Below are 15,716 nucleotides of genomic sequence, written 5' to 3'. Positions count from 1 at the left end.
CTTCCTGTTGCTTGCTCGCTGTCCTGTAGAAGGAGTTGTCAAGATAAGCTTTTCTTTATGCCCATAAACTTTTTTTGTATACACTGAAATTCTTTTTCCAGGGGTTTTATGTTGTATTCAGCTGGAAGCTGTTTGGCATCTTCCAATTCATGTTTGTTCTAACCAGGGTCTTTGGTCTGAGGTCCCTTTTCTTACAGAACTCTTATTATTATTTTGCTTTTTGCCAACTTAAAAGTTTCAATTTAAATGTCATTGTCCCAGGGCATAGTGGGGAGACTGATGGAAGACTAGAAATGGAGATAACTGAAAGTAATTGTTTGCAGTTGTTTTCTTTGGAGTAATTTTAACCCTTCCCTACTTTATTTTCCCTACTTGTGAGACCTGTGTGGTGTTTCCTAAAATAAGGTTCCAAAGCCTTTGGTAGTTTTTTTGTAGTGATCTTTGACATCCTTGCAGGACACTAACGCTACTAAAATACTCTACTTTTTTATATAGAAAATATATATGAACAAATTATATATATATATGTAAAATCTGTTATACAACTCTTCCAGAACCCACAGAAAAGGACCTGGTCTATAAACAGACATATTTGAAACAAACACTTAAAAATAAAGGTTGGTATTTTGCTTTGACTAGTGGACTATATATATAATCTTAAGAGGTGTTATAAATATGCCTTGGAGTTGTCAAGATTCCATGTGTTAGGATTCTCAAAGTCCTGGCCAGAAATTAGAATTGGCTTCTGTTTAATAATGGTTTTTTTAAAAGAAGCTGAAGCATGTATGCTTGGGCCAGAATAGAAACCAGGAAAACACTTGCCAGGTTGGGGGAGGTGGGGCTGGGGAAGAGAAGGCAGCTGGGCAATGGAAGACTGTTCTTTAAGGTTCCAAGTGCCACTGAGGGTGCATTGGGTATTAAAGGAACTGATAGCTGAATAAGTGACCAGAGTGAGGGAAGTCATTGGAAATTCGGATTTTCTGGTCACTTCATCGAGCTGTGTATTTATCTCTGCTGGAAACTTCAGTTGTACTTGTGACCTTCACAGGCCCTGTGCTCCCCGGCAGGCTGCCTGAAATTCAGCTGGAGAGCAGCCCTTCCCCTGCCCTCCCTCCCTGCCTTTCTGGTAGGCAGGAGGAATTTCTGATTGCATTTTTCTTGCTTAGAAGGGGGCACTTCATGCATTGTGTGAGCCACAACAGCCTCCTGCATTCTACACACCAAGATTAAAAGCCTCCCAATGTTTGGCCTGAGCTTTGCACCTGAAATAAATCTTTTGGTCAAAGAATGTGTTAGAAGAGTGTGAAACAGCAGGACAGTTTTGAGGAGTTGTTTTTTTTAGATCTACAACAGGAATGCCCATCAACTCACAGAGTTCTAATTCTGGAAGGCATTGCTAAAGTATTGGTTTTTTCTGTAATAATACTAAATTTTAACCTGCGCTGTGTGTTCTGGATTGGCTTCAGCAACAAGAGAAAATGAAGGCACTGCAGAGCTCTGTCTGTGGCTTTCTCAGTGACAAGAAAGGCATTGCCCGAAGGCTTCTTTTCTCTATGTGCAGAACAATGGCCCAGTGTGTTATTTCCAAATATATTGTTATTTGCAAACAGACCAGCAGCTCCTGGCTGCACTGTGCTGTGCAGCCTATTGAAATTCTGGCTGTGATTCCAGCAGAGATTTTTCCATAAATAGCTCTGTACTACTTGGGAACACAAACAAACCCTGAAAAGATCTGAAGTAAGGTCTGCTGAGGGACTGTTTAGCCTGTTATTAGTGTGTACTTCTGGGTAGATAGTATGGTGGATGGGAGGAATTTTTCTATAGGGTTATGTAGGGGTTGTCAGCAGGAATTAAAAAGTAAATAATTACCAATCAAATTAGATCCAAGGACTCACAAATCACCTGTCTTGAGCATAGGGGAAAAAAGGGTAATAAAAATAAATATGAGGAGAAGCAAGTAAATTCTCTTTCTGGATTTTTTAAAATAAAAGCTATTAGGTAATAACTAAGCATTAGGTTAGGGTTCCAGTAAATACAACTTGAAATTAAAATTATTTATTCTTTCCATGAACAGACATCAAAATTTGTGCTGATTGGATGTTTGTTATATGAATTAATATCTGCACTGGGAAATGGACTGTATTTTTCAGTGCTGTGTAGGTAAACACCCACCTGAATAAGTAATACAGTAATCTTTTATAGAATGTTCAGTTATCATTGCTGTAAGCTGTCTTGAGTAATTTGTAGTCTTGAGGAGGAACTTGTAAACATCCTGTGAAATAGAAAAGAGGTGAATAAATACTTCTGTGTTTTGCCTGGGTCACAGGGCAGATTTTCTGCTGGTCCTGGTTGCTCATAAACTTTTTTTCTAAGAGAGAATAAATCCCCTTTTAAAAGCAGTCAAAGAGCATAAAAATAACTTTGGCATTTGAGAAATCCCTGCTCAGAGTGGGGACTCTGGAGTGTCCTTAACCCCTGGTTACCATAGCAAATGTGTTTATCAGGTGTCAGAGCAAGGGTGAGATCACTGAGCCCAGCCCCACAGCAGATCCTTAGGGCATTGTCTCAGTGCAGATCCTCAACCTCTTGGATGTTTATTTAAAACCTTTACCTGTGGCCACTGAGCAGTCTCAGAAGGACCTCTGAGATCTTCACTATCTTGGGTATGTCTGGAGTCACCTCTGCTGAAGGAGCACCTGCGCTGTGGCTGTGGGGTGCACACGAGGCTGGAATGGAAATCTGATCCAGCTCTGAGGCACTGACTCTGTGCTGATAACTGGGGATGACTCGGAGTCACAGAATCCTGCAATGGTTTGGATTGCAAGGGCTCTTAAAGCCCATCCAGTGCCACCCCCTGCCTTTGGCAGGGACATCTTCCACTATCCCAGGCTGCTCCAAGCCCTGTCCAACCTGACCTTGGACATTCCTAGGCCTGGGGCAGCCACAGCTTCCTTGGGAGTTCAATCTCAGCCCCTCATCACTCTCACAGGGAGGAATTTCTTCCCAATATTCCATCTTGACCTACTCTCTTTCAGTTTGAGCCTATTCCCTCTTGTCCTGTCTCTCCAGGGCCTTGTAAATAGCCCCTCTCCATCTTTCTTGGTAGGAGGAACAGCTGAACTGCTGACACCCTTTTCTTCTTGAAGGCCTAGGTGGTATGAGCTTGTTCACATTTTTTTATTTCATGAACATTCTTTTATTTATCTATTTTATTTTTTCTGAGCTTGTTCACATTTTTTAATTTAATGAACATTCTTTCTCATTCTTTGGAGGCACATTGAGAGTAGCTCCCTGAGAAGCTGGGAAGTATAAATAAAGCAGCTCTGCTCTCCAGCAAAGCCCTTCTGCTACCAAGGGGTAATTAGCCTGGGTTTGCAAAACAGATACATTGCAAACATATTTATCACAGAGAGAAGAAATAAAGCTTTAAAGCTTCAATAAGGCTCAGTCAAATACTTCTAATGCATTTTGGGGAATCCTTATACTCTGTATAGCTTGCATTTCAAAGCATGTCTTAGGAGAATTATGGAGCACTTGTGTGAGCATTATGGATAAACCCTGAGGAGCTTTGAGAGAATGAACTGTGACTTAGCTCTGTGCATACAGGTTTTCCAGGGAGTGGTGGCATCAGATGGAGCTGGGGTCTCCTGAATCTTTTAGATTCCTAAGATGCACTTTATCTCCAGGTCTGCAAGGGTGTTTTCTACAGCTCACAAATGTTATAAATAGACATTTAATTCCTCTGTTTCAGCATGAAGTTTATTCTGGAAAATCAGTAAACATGAATTTTTGTCTTCAGCAGTGCTAAAATTGAGTTGTTACCCTCTTGGAGATTGATAGGCAGTTTTGCTGCAACTTTATTAATGGGAGGTCATCCAGCTTGTAAGTTAAAGCTCTGCAGGCAGAAAAGATGTTGGAGCAAGTCATGTACCAGAGTATTAAAACCAGGCAAATGCTGTGTTAGAAGTTAAATAATCAAATCTGTTATAAATAAGTTTTTTTGTCTCAGTTTTCCTTCTATTGCTCAACAAGTCCCAGTTTTGTGAGTGATATGACAGAACGTTCAGGCACCTGAGGGGATCTCAGATTAGGCAATTGTGGGCATGAAGTTGGTTCCTGCTGGAGTTAATTTTGTTCCCCTGTAATTAGATATGTATGATCTGTATGCAGTTGTACAAAGGACAGAAATGATGAGTAATTCCGAAACCAAATTCCACACAATACAAATATAACTAAACCATTCTGTCATCTTTGCCTCAGAAATCAGTGTAGGTTTTGGTAGCTGCAAGTGTTCCTGAGAGAACCAGAGCTGGTGTGGATTGTGTGTAGCACTTAGTGCAGCTACTTTGTTTAAAGGGATAAGGCGTGGTTGAAACAGGAAAATTCCAAGGAAAGGAAGCTCTTTCTTGTGGAATTTAGCCAAATTATCTCTGTCTTGCAGTAATCCCTAATGTTTTATCTGTATTCAAAACTGTAGAAGCAGAGTACCCTGACACTGCCAGTCTCCCTTCAAACAAGCCATAGATTTCATATTCTTGCCTTTTAGCAAATATTTCACTTGGGGATAAAAGAAATTTGCTTTTAGGTAGAGTTTTATTGCTGCAGCACCAAAGAATACGTGCATGCCCATTTTTTCAGTGCATTTAAGGAAGGTTTGGTTCTGACTTGTGTGGGTTATTAAAAACTTCATTGGTTCCCAGAATTCTGTGGCACTTGATGGAAGCTTGAGGTTCTGGGCTGCTTGGCATCAAAACAGGAACACAATTTCTCCAGATGAAGTGTAATTGATGTGGCCTGTGATAGCAGCAGGGCACAAGCAAACCTAGGCCAGGTACCCAGGATGTCAGATGGATTTTGTGGCAGGTGATGTTTTGAAACCAAGTGACTTAAGAATTATAATGCATTTAACATAAATGTTGCTTAGGTAGGATATTTTTTAAATGTTGTGTGTCTGGTGAGATTTTTTTCCCTATTTCCCATCAAACTCATCATTTCTCATGGAGTGCTTAGAGGTGCATAGCCTCCAATTGTGGTGTTATCTAACCTCTGGATAACTACTGTTCCCAGGCTTTTTTTGGTAATCCTAGACTGTGAGTGAAGAGGAGTTTTCACTGTAAGTGAAAGGGGATTGATGCAACAGTGAGTGTGACACATCCTCAGTAGGAGGGCCACTCTTCTTTTCCTCTTCCCCGCCTGAAAATAGATTTAAGCTTCAGGAGCTGGAAGCTCTCAGCAGCTGAATTTTGTGATGTTGGGAAACTGAACCCCACAGTAGCTTTTCCATCAAACAGGTGCCTGGTATTTAAAAATGCTGAAACGCTGGATTTACTGCTGATTACTTTTTTGTTTAAAAGCAGAACAATTCTGCTTGGAAGGAGGATAGCTTATGGACAGATTGAGCCCTTTAAAAAAATTATTATTATTATTCTGTAATATTGCAGTAGCTGCAAGGAAAAGGCCCAAGGAGATGCTGTAACCTTCAACTGCTCGTTCCTGGTCCTATATAAATGTTGTAGTGTTGTAGTTCCACAAACTGTGAAACACTCCCCCTCCTTTCTGAGGTGATTTCAGCTGGGTACCAGGAGTGGGGCTGGATTTCTGCCACTCTGGCCTCTCCTGTTTATGATATTAATAAACTGGTGTCAAATGTCCTGGGAACGGTTTATGCAGGTTGAAAGACCTTTGTTTCAGCCAACAATAGACCTGAATTAGTATGAATAGGAAAAGCAAATAGTCACTTCCTGTCATATTTGAGGGAATATTTGAGTTTGGGAAGTGTGTTTATTAAGAGATGTGAACTAAATGCTCATCACTTGCTCTTTGTCCCCAGTAAAATGTTCCCTGTGTATGTGTATTTCTGTTACCTTCCTAAATATGTTTGCAGTGCTGATAACATAAGGTGGAGTCTCCTGTTTGAATACATTATTTAGGATATTCTTTGGGGGAAAAACTCAATACCTGTGTAATGAAGATTAAAAAGGGGTAATTGACTTAGTTATTGCTTTCCTAATCACATTTATTCCTGGAATGAAAACTTGGAGGCCTCTTGCAAAGACTAGAAACTACTAGGATGAAGTGAAATAATGGAGTGATGCCTCAGCTTCTCTCGAGGTTGAGCTGCCTTTCACAGAGTGCTGTAACTGCTCTGTGTGGTTTCTGGGCAGAAGATGCCTTTAGAGCCTCCAGGGAATTCTTGTCAGGTATTAAATAATCCTTTCTTATTGAGTCTGAAGTATTTTCAAGCTGATGTAGCTGATGTTGAGTTGGAAAATGGCTCTGTCTTGAACTGGTAAGGTCCCCACTTTGCAGTAGTGTTCACATGGAGTTCCTGGGACAGCAGCAGTCTCCCAGAGCTGTGGAGCTCTGGAAGAAGCTTCAGACACACACCCCTCAGTTCCAGGCTGGGAAGGACTGTAGGGTAGATTGCCTGGGGTGTAGCTGTAAAATTCATCCTCAGAGCTGGGGCAGCTCCAAGGACTTGGGAACTGCAGCGAGAGCCATCACTCCTGTTTAGCTGATTCCAGGGTGTTACATGTTTCACATCACATCAACTACTGCTGGACCCAGGTTAACCTTTACCTGTTAAATATGCAGTGCCTGGGTGTGGGCAGCCCAGTTAGCAGGAGTTTTTTGGGGCGTTTATTTGTGTGGTCTGTTGTAAATGTATTTATTTTCCTGCTTCTCTGCATGTGATCAGGCTGCTTGTGCCTTCTTCTGCTCTCTACTAGATCATGTCCAGCCAATGGGCAATGCATGTACTGGGAACTGTGGTTTGCAGCATCTTTTGGACTAAATTCATTTAATTGATATTCTTTTTCTTGGTGGAAGGAGGGAATTTTCCTGTTGATCTTGCATGTGTTCTGAAGGGAACTGCAGTCATGTCTTAATGTTTAAAAATAGAAAGCAATTAATCAGCATGATGAGGGTTAATGGTTTCTGTCCAGAAACCAAACAGTTTTGCATTTGTTTGTGTAGAGAGAACAAACAAACAAATTCTTCTGTCTGCTGTTGTTGTAACAGGAGAGCATTTTTCACAATAATTTTTGAAACACTTACTAATAAAAACTTATTTGGGGTTAAAAACCCCAAAACTATTAAACTCTCTCATCAGATGAAAGGCGTTCAAGGGGCCAGTTCAGGACTGTTTCCTGCTAAGAAATCCTAACCCCATAGGGTTTCTCTGTTCTGTAGGTTTGTAGTGAAGTTGGCTTGAAAGGAGTTTCTGAGTGCAGTGCCAGACTTGGTGAGCAGAAATAAAACCTACAGCCAGTGGCTACAGTGAGCATGGTACGGGTATTGCCCAGTGCATCACAGTTCTAAATCAACTTAAGGTGTAAAAGTTCCTTCCTAAAGCTCATGGTATTATTTTTCAGTGTGAATGCTTTCTTTTCACAAAGATAAAATTTCAGAGCAATTTAATGTCATTTTCAGTGGTAGGAAGCAGGGACACATCAGTATCTGACACATCTGTTTGCAGAGTGCTTTGACATGCTGCTGTTTGTCATCTCTGTTTTTCCCTGCCACCACAGGTGTCTTGGAGTCCTGTGCACTGGAGACTTGAGTTTCCTACTATAGATGGAGACAGGAAGCCAGGGGTCTGAGCTTTAAATAAGTTTTCTTTCTGTTCTAGCAAAGCTAGATTCTGGCCTTGATGTGGATGGAAGCTCGTGGAGACTGCATACAGAAGTGCAGTTAATTGGCATTTTGGGTGTGGGCCTTTGTAAATCCAGTTGTGCTAGCTGGAGATGTGGTTGCTCCTGAGTGTGTTCCTTGCTTTCCCCCACTGCAGATTTGCCCATCTGATGCCTTCAGCTCAGTCTCAGTGAACTCTGTTAGCTTAGCAAACACAAATTGTTTAACAGAAATGAAATGTGTTACCATTGTTCACAGAAGTTTGAAGTGGTGCAGTGTCTGTTGAAGAGGATTATAAGTGTTCCCTGTAGTGATTTCTGCTCCTTCTGAGAGTTGCTGGGTTTGCACAATTCTTTGTTGGTCTCTTGCCTTGGCCCAGGAATGGCCTGTGGGGGAGAAGAATGGTAAATGTAGTGGTGGAAACTTGCCCTGAGTGGAGATGTTGAAGCAGTTGCCCAAGTGAGGCACAAGTGTGTGCCAAACACAAGAGTTAAAACGTTCAGTGTGTGCTGCCTATCTGACCTGGACAGTAATGTTGACCATAGATTGTGCCTTCTCTGAATTCTGTTTAAATGAGGATGTTACTTTGATGCCACAGTTAACTGGAGATACCATAAAGATTTCTGGATGCACAAGAAGCTGCTGTTCTAGATGAGAGATTAGCAGATGGTGATTCTGTTCTCTGCTTTACTCTTATCTTGTAAAACACTTAATCTACATATTTGTTCCTATCCCAACTTGTAGAAGCTTTTGAGTCACTTTTGTGATAATCCTGATAAGTTCTCTGCACTTCCAATGCCATCCTCTCACTTGGGCTGTGCAGGGAGGAACAGCTTCAGGTGCATGGGACAGATGGATTTGGAGTTGTTCTGCTCTGAGTGCTGAGCCCAATAAAGCTATTTAGGAGCATCACTGGCCTTGCATAAAACTAATGGCAACAAGATTAGGGCTGGTGCCACTGTTCTGCCGTGGGAGGGGATGGAAGTTTGCTGTTGTGTTTTCTAGGAAGCCATGAGGCCTAACAAAAGTTATTTGCATGAATTTGCAAAACCATCAAAATAACATTGTTTTGTACTTGAGTATTAAGTTGCATTATCTCTATCTATGTGTTACAAATGCAGCTCTATGTTGTCCTAATACACATGGATCCTGTGGAGTCTTGGAGTACTGATTCTTTCCCTTGCCTCCAGTTCCACCTCCCATTAAAAAAAGTGACTAATTCCAGCTTCAGAAGGCTGGTGATAACAGAGTGTTCTTGGTGTCGCTGCTGGTACATGGATTTGACAGCACAAAGAGGGATCTCAGGAGGATGTGGCACACTGAGCTGTGCTTTGCCATGCAAGAGTAGAGTCCTGCTTACCTGGGAGCCCACAGAGAGCAGGGCAGGCTTAGGAAGTTACAGGAAAAGCTTTATCAAGCAGTATCAAACATTTATTTTAGGGAGCTAAATAAAAAGTTAAAAATTAAACCTGTAGTAGTAATAATAATGAGTAATAATAATGGCTTTCTAATCCAAAGTTGAACTCATTGTTGAACTAGAACTTCCCTAGTATATCTTTCCTCAAGGGATTGGCAAAGTTGGAGAAGGAAAGGGAGAAGAAATGGTGAATAAAAGAACAGGGAATATAGAGGAGTCCAGGCAATTAGAGTGAAGTTATGGTGGCTTAGGCCTGCTTGACAAGGTTTAGATTTGATTATTTTACTTAGGTGAGTAATTTATGCTGTGGACTACTATGTGTATTCCCTGTTTGGCCACTGGTATCTTGTGTGTGCTGCATGTGGGTAGGGATGTAAATAGGCCTGGGTGAGTCTCAGCACTGAAGCACTTCTTCACCAAACAGCACTAAATGCTTTCAGCATCAGCAGGAAAATGATGGCTTTGTCATGGTCATGTTTTAATTGTCAGCCTCCCAGGGCTGTTCAAGTGAGTTTGCTCTCTTGGAGTGAATGTGCAGGGCAGGGAGCACTTAGGAAATCTTCCTCCTCTCTGTACAGCTCCCAGGTTTGCAAAGCAAAACCCAGCAAACCCAGCCCAATTACTGAATTACTGCCTGCTGGAGCTGCACCCTGGGCTCCCGTGTGTTTGTGTCTGCCCCAGCAGGGCCAGCAGCACTGAGGAGGAGTTGGCTATCACACAAATTCACCTCCCTGGGAAGGAGGGCAGCTTTGTGCAGCAAAATTCCAGAGCTGGTACTTGCGAGAGAGCAGGGAACCAGCTGCCTTTGGCATAGATGCATGGCGCAGAGGGAGGATTTTTTTCTTTTTTTTTTGCCACAAGGGGCAATAACCCCTTTCTGGCTTTTCTATGTCTATGTGCATTTCTTCCTGTCCCCATATTTTAAGGAATTAATATATTTTTAATGCCCTCTCTAGTAGAGAAGAGATCTATTTAAAGGACTTGTGGAATGAGTCTCAAGTAGTAAATTGAACAGTAAGAATGCCTTTTCCCAGCTGCCTTTGGATTTGTTACCTAGTCACTTCAGGGAGATGGAATGAATGCAGGGAATCCTTCAGGCAAGTGAATGAGCATCAATAGTAAAACTGGTCATGGTAACTTTAGAGCATGCAACCCTTGTGTTCCCTTCCCCCTCTCCACAGACTTTAATTAGGGATGAGGCTGGAATGCAGAGGGTGTTTTCTTTTACACCACCAGCACTTAACAGTTCATGGCATTTTGCTCTCACTCTTTTCCTGGGGTGTGAAGTTGTGGTACCCTATGTTGGGAGCTCTCCTCTGCACACAGACATGTGGTCACCCTGCCTTAATCTCGTTTAAACAGCCTTCCTTTGGGGTTTACACCTCACTATCTACCTTCAGAGATAAATGCACAATATATCAGGACTCTGGATAAAGGAGTAAATCCAAATCACAAACAGTGGGGTGTTGGTGGGATGACTCAGTGCATTGTGGAGCTACTTAAAATACTTGAAGCCTTGGAAGAGCTTTTGTTTTCTCTCCAGTGTCTTTCATTGTTTGACTGGGGTTTGTTCCCAGTGATGAAGTACATAATTCCAAAACAAAACCATTATTGGAAACAAGAAAGTCCAATCAAAAGCCATAAATTTTTGTCGTTAGCTGTGACTTGAGCTGGAGTTTCTGGAAGCTGCATCTGTTCAATAGTTTGAAGCAGGGAGGTTTTGCCTCACCCTGGATTAGAAAGGACCAAACAACCCACAGGTGATTTCCAGACAATGTCTGCAGGTTCTCCTGGACAGATACTCTTGGTCTCTCTAGGAAGAATGACTCAGGTATATTCAGCAATTGTGCATGGAATTCAAACATTTCCCTGTCTCTATCTCTCTTTATGTTTATCCACTCCTCTGCTGCTTCCTCAGTTTGAGGCTGTTTGAGCTTCCGTGGATTTTAATACTAATCCTAAAAGTTGGCTTCTTAATGTTTTCTTTTGAGACCATTTCTGAAGTGTCCTTGGAATGATTGATTGATGTTTAGTTTGATGAAAATAGCTTTTCCAGGCTGATAAACTGAGGATGTGGTCTCCACATTAGGTCAGCAAATTCGGTTTTCACTTGCCAAGACAGAATTGCCAACCTGTAAATCATCTGCTCTGCTTTATGGATTTTTATAATCTTTTTAAGATTATTTTGAGTTGCTCCTTTGGAAAATTCCAGAAATGGTATTTTGAGCCACTGGGAAGGTATATAAACAATACTTTCTAAATAATTTTAAAATGCCTTTTAAATGTTACAGTTCTTTGTTCAGTCCTTGGAAACATCAAGAGATTGCTCCACTTGTGTAAACACTCTGATTTACTTGCTCTCTGCTTAGGCAGCAGATCAATGTGATTCCAAAACCTTGCACAGAAACCTTTTGGGTCTGGTGAAATAAAGACTCCCTTTGTTCCTGCCGTGATTGACTCGCTGCTGCAGAGTAGGTGACATGTTTTGCCTACCAAGCATGTTTTCTAAGCAGAGTTTATATAAAGTTCATGGAACATTAAAACAGATAGCCTCTTCTCTACTAATAAAATCCTCTTTATTATATTATTGGAAACAAAGTTAATACAGAATTGCTTTTCAGGTTTGTGATGGGCCTTCTGGAATGAAGTCATTGGATTACAGTTTTCTTGTGCTGGTTTGGATTGATGAAGCTGGTTTATTCCCTTTTCCATAGACATTTAGACACTGATAAAACTTCATCACAATCCTTTCTTTAAAGTTTCGGAAAACTTGATGGTGACAGTGCACATGGTCTGCATTCACTGCAACATGTGGAGGGCCCCTAGAGTGTGAAAGTGTGTTTAAGTATTTGTCACTGAGTTTTTCTGGTTCCAAACACTGCTTTTAACAGGGGAAAAGGCATTTGAGATCTGCTGGATTCCTTTATTCTTCTTTTTTAATTTGAACGGATTCTCTTTCCAGTGCACTGGCCTAGTGGCCTCAGAGCCTTACCTGAAGCTCTGAGATGTGTTTTATCCTTTTCCTATTCCCTATCAAAGTCAAACACCATGTTTTGATTTTATTTTATTTTATTGGCTCCTCCAGTTTCTGTCTCCATGTCTGCTGTGGAAGAATTTAGTCCTGCTTGAATCCAGTCAAGTGTCCAGATCTTGCTGATGGTTTTGATTTTTGTTCGAGCACTTGAAAAGCAAAGATGTCTCATTGAAACTTAAAAAACTTAAAGCAGGTTGTGAAAATAAAGATGATGTGCAGAAGGAGAGGAAAACTTTGCCAGGTTGTAGCTCCTGGATCAGGGAGAGCTGTAGGAAGCTTTGGATGGCTCTGGGGGAAGCAGACTCTGCCCTGTCTCCATGTGCTGATGGATCAGGGACCAAAACCTCTCTTGAGTTTGAGATTTTTGTGATCAGTGGCTTGGTTTGACTATAGAGTTTTGTATCTCTGAGGTGGAGATAAAACTGTGCAGCAGCTCAGTGTTTCCATAGTGTTTTGCTCAACCTGCTGTAGAACATTTTCATTCATAAATAGATTTCAGGTTATGTAGGTGATTCCTACCCCACTACCCCTTTGCTTTCAGGTCACTAAAAAACATTCTTTGAAACCATTTAGCAGTCTCAGAAGTGTTTCTACAACAATAAGTGTCTGTGAAGGGATAGTGAATGGAACTGAAGGACACATATATAGATCTGTGCAGAGAAATACTTGTAAATGATGTAATAACCTCGGAATTCTTTGTCCCAAGTTATGCAAGAAGGAGAACCTGGTTCACTTGGTACTGGTACTGCAGGTGCCCTGCAGGAATGAGGGTGTTGTACCTTGCTGTGTCCTGATTTTTGCCTTTGTCGCAATCATGTCTTCATCTCCTGTGACTGATGCTGCCATGTCGTGTTTCACACCCTCAGCACTGGCAATGTCACACTGCTTCTTGGTGTCAGAGAGGTCCTGAGATGCTTGAGGGGAGGAGAAGACCGATCTGATCTCCAGTGTGCCAGCAGATAATGCTGTGGCCTAGGGGGGGTTTGGGAATCAGATAAGGGGTCAGTGGTTGTTATCTCTGACATTGTGCTGGAAGAAAAGGGCACTGAAATGCATCCTGTTTCCAGCAGCCATCGGTGTGGTGGCAGTAGGGCCCTACACATCTGCTTCTCCCTTAAACATCCCTGCCAAGTGCTCCTGGCACTGGGAAGGGATCGTTCCCCAGCGTGTGGCCAGTAGGAGCAGCTCTGTGTTTGCAGGCACCCACCTGGGGAGAGGAGGGAAAACACCACAGCTTGGGGATGCTCTCTTGTGGTGCTGAAGGGCTAAAATCATCAAGGAATTAGAATTATCACTGGAGAAAAGAAGGATAAGATGTGTACATGTTTTGGGCAATTAGGATGTTAACACAGATGAGAACCCACAAGCGAATCCAGGCACTGGGGAGGTTGAAAAGCTCCCTCTGTCATTTCTCCAACACCTTTAAATCCACCCAGCTCAGCACCAGTGTTTTGATGTCTGGCTGTTGCTTTGATGAAGGTATGGGAACGTGGAATTCCAAACAGGGCATTACTGGTTTGCATGTACAACTGCTTGTTTGCTTTCTAGTACAGATTTCGTTGTAAAATCTCTATCTTGGCCCTGGTTTGGGATTACTTAAGCAGAAATCACTTTTTTCTGTCACGTTTTTAGCACCTTTTTTTCCTTTGAGAGGGAATAGTCCAAGATTACACTGGGGAAGGCACATTGGATTTATTGATGTATCTTGAGTTTATACAAATTCATATTTTTCCATTGTGATTGCTGCTAAGGAATGTATTTGGTTTTAATTTAAAACTGATCCAATACTTGGAATGATCTGCATGGTGTCAGTCAGGCACTGGAGAGATTTCAGTACCTTGTCACCACTGCCTGAGCCTGTTGGACTCCTTGGAGATGTGGGATATGGGTGCTGAAAATTTGTTTGTGCACTTGAGTCTGTGATAAAGCAGGATCTGCATCAGCTTGGAAATCACTGGGGGAAAGCTTGGATTCTCCTGAAAATCAAAAAGGCAAGAATGTCTGGGATCTACAGAAAAATGATTGTCTTTCTGCTATGTGAGATTTGTATTATTATTAAATACAATATATAGCATCATCAGACCTAGGAAAATAGAGATTTTTGTCCTTAAACGAAGGTTTTTCTGGCTGCTGTGGCTGCCTGTTCTAAATTTTCCAGTGACTTTCACAAAATAAGTACTTTGATTAATTTATCCATCTGTTCTTGTATGGATATATGAGACTTCTAAGGCCATTTTTTTCTCTGCTCTTTCCACATACATGGACACATTGAGTTTGCTAATAAATCACTGTATTGTCTTACCAGTTTCAAGACTGTCAGAGCTTGTAGTGTAAAGTCTTTCTCAGTCGTAATTATTCTGTGTATTTCTCACTGCTGAGATATGTTAGTGTGTTTTTCTTCAATTAGTTGATAACTTCTTAAGTAAGGTCTTTTCCTGTACAACCTGTGTGCTTTGCCTTGTGTGAAAAAGTCAAAATTGGACTGCTTGGTTTGCACCTCCCTCTTTCTGCACATTGATGAATTGTTTCTCATCTCTGTGCCCCCTTGCCCTGGGAGAGGTACCTATGAAATACCATATCTGCAGCTCAGTGCTTTGCATCTTAGGCTAAATCACTTAATCTTGGTCACAAATACAAGAATGATTGGCTGAAGTGACTGCTGCCTTCTGGGATGAAAAAATGATGAGCACTGAATGAAAGTTCTTTAGTGTGTGATGTGGAGCCAGGTTCAGGAGGTACAGGCTGCAGTTGTATTTCTGTCCTCAACTCCGTTTGGGGACATTCCAGCCAGTGCGAGCAGTGCCAGTGCCAGTGGCAGGGAGGTCCCTGGGGATCTCTAGGGCAGTTTGTGCCGAGGAATACAGAACTCTGTGGAGCTGGTGTTTGGCTCCAAGTCAAGCAGGTATTGATCTTGTTTAAGTCTAAAATGTTATGAATGCAATGGAGAAAAAAGAAACCATCCCACAGAAAATACTGTTTATCTACTGCTGACTGGCATGAAAGTGAAATGGCCTTAAGACTTGTGTATGCAAAACTCTCAAGTGGTTTCTCTGGCAGAAAATTAGATTTATAGAGTTGTGTTTCAATTTGGTGTTTCAAAAATGGTTTGGCTTCTGATTCAGCTATTTGGGAGTCCAAGGAGCATTTGTACCTTTGGAAATGTGAATGGGTGGGCTTGAGCTTAAGTTGTAATTTGTCCTTTCTGATGTATGAACAGCTCAGTTTGATACTAGGGATTACTATTCGTGTCACTGTATATTTACAATTTCATTCTAGCACTCCCTATAAAAACACTTGTGATAATGTAAACCTTCTTCATCCAGAAGAGGTACTCGGGTGTTTTGAAGACGGTTGAGGTTTTTTCCTGATTTTCTGCAGCTGTTTATTCCTTGCATTCCTTAAACACAGATATCTGAACTTTTCTCCCCTGACACCTTTTGCCTTTAAGTTATCAAATGTGTACTAAGTCCTTAAAAAAAAAAAGGTGCTTTGAGGTCATATGGATAATGATTGTATCTAAATCATGCATTAGGAAAAATTGAGAAAATAAAGGTACACAGTTGCTCTAGGAAGGTACAGTCTGTATTATCTCGAGTCAGAGTAGAAAAACCCATTCGAAGAAGCTGAGGATAT

At 41.5% G+C, this 15,716-nt stretch overlaps 1 protein-coding gene across 2 annotated transcripts in view; it reads left to right on the top strand.

The window, feature by feature from the left end:
- Positions 1 to 15,716, top strand: part of PPP2R2A (protein phosphatase 2 regulatory subunit Balpha) — a 36,285-nt gene that overhangs the window by 12,148 nt on the left and 8,421 nt on the right. The window lies entirely within an intron of this gene.

The sequence above is a fragment of the Agelaius phoeniceus genome, chromosome 30 (genome assembly GCF_051311805.1).
Source record: "Agelaius phoeniceus isolate bAgePho1 chromosome 30, bAgePho1.hap1, whole genome shotgun sequence".
Lineage (NCBI taxonomy): Eukaryota > Metazoa > Chordata > Aves > Passeriformes > Icteridae > Agelaius > Agelaius phoeniceus.
The sequence above is the reverse complement of the archived record's forward strand: the minus strand, read 5'-3'. Positions and strand labels throughout refer to the sequence as shown.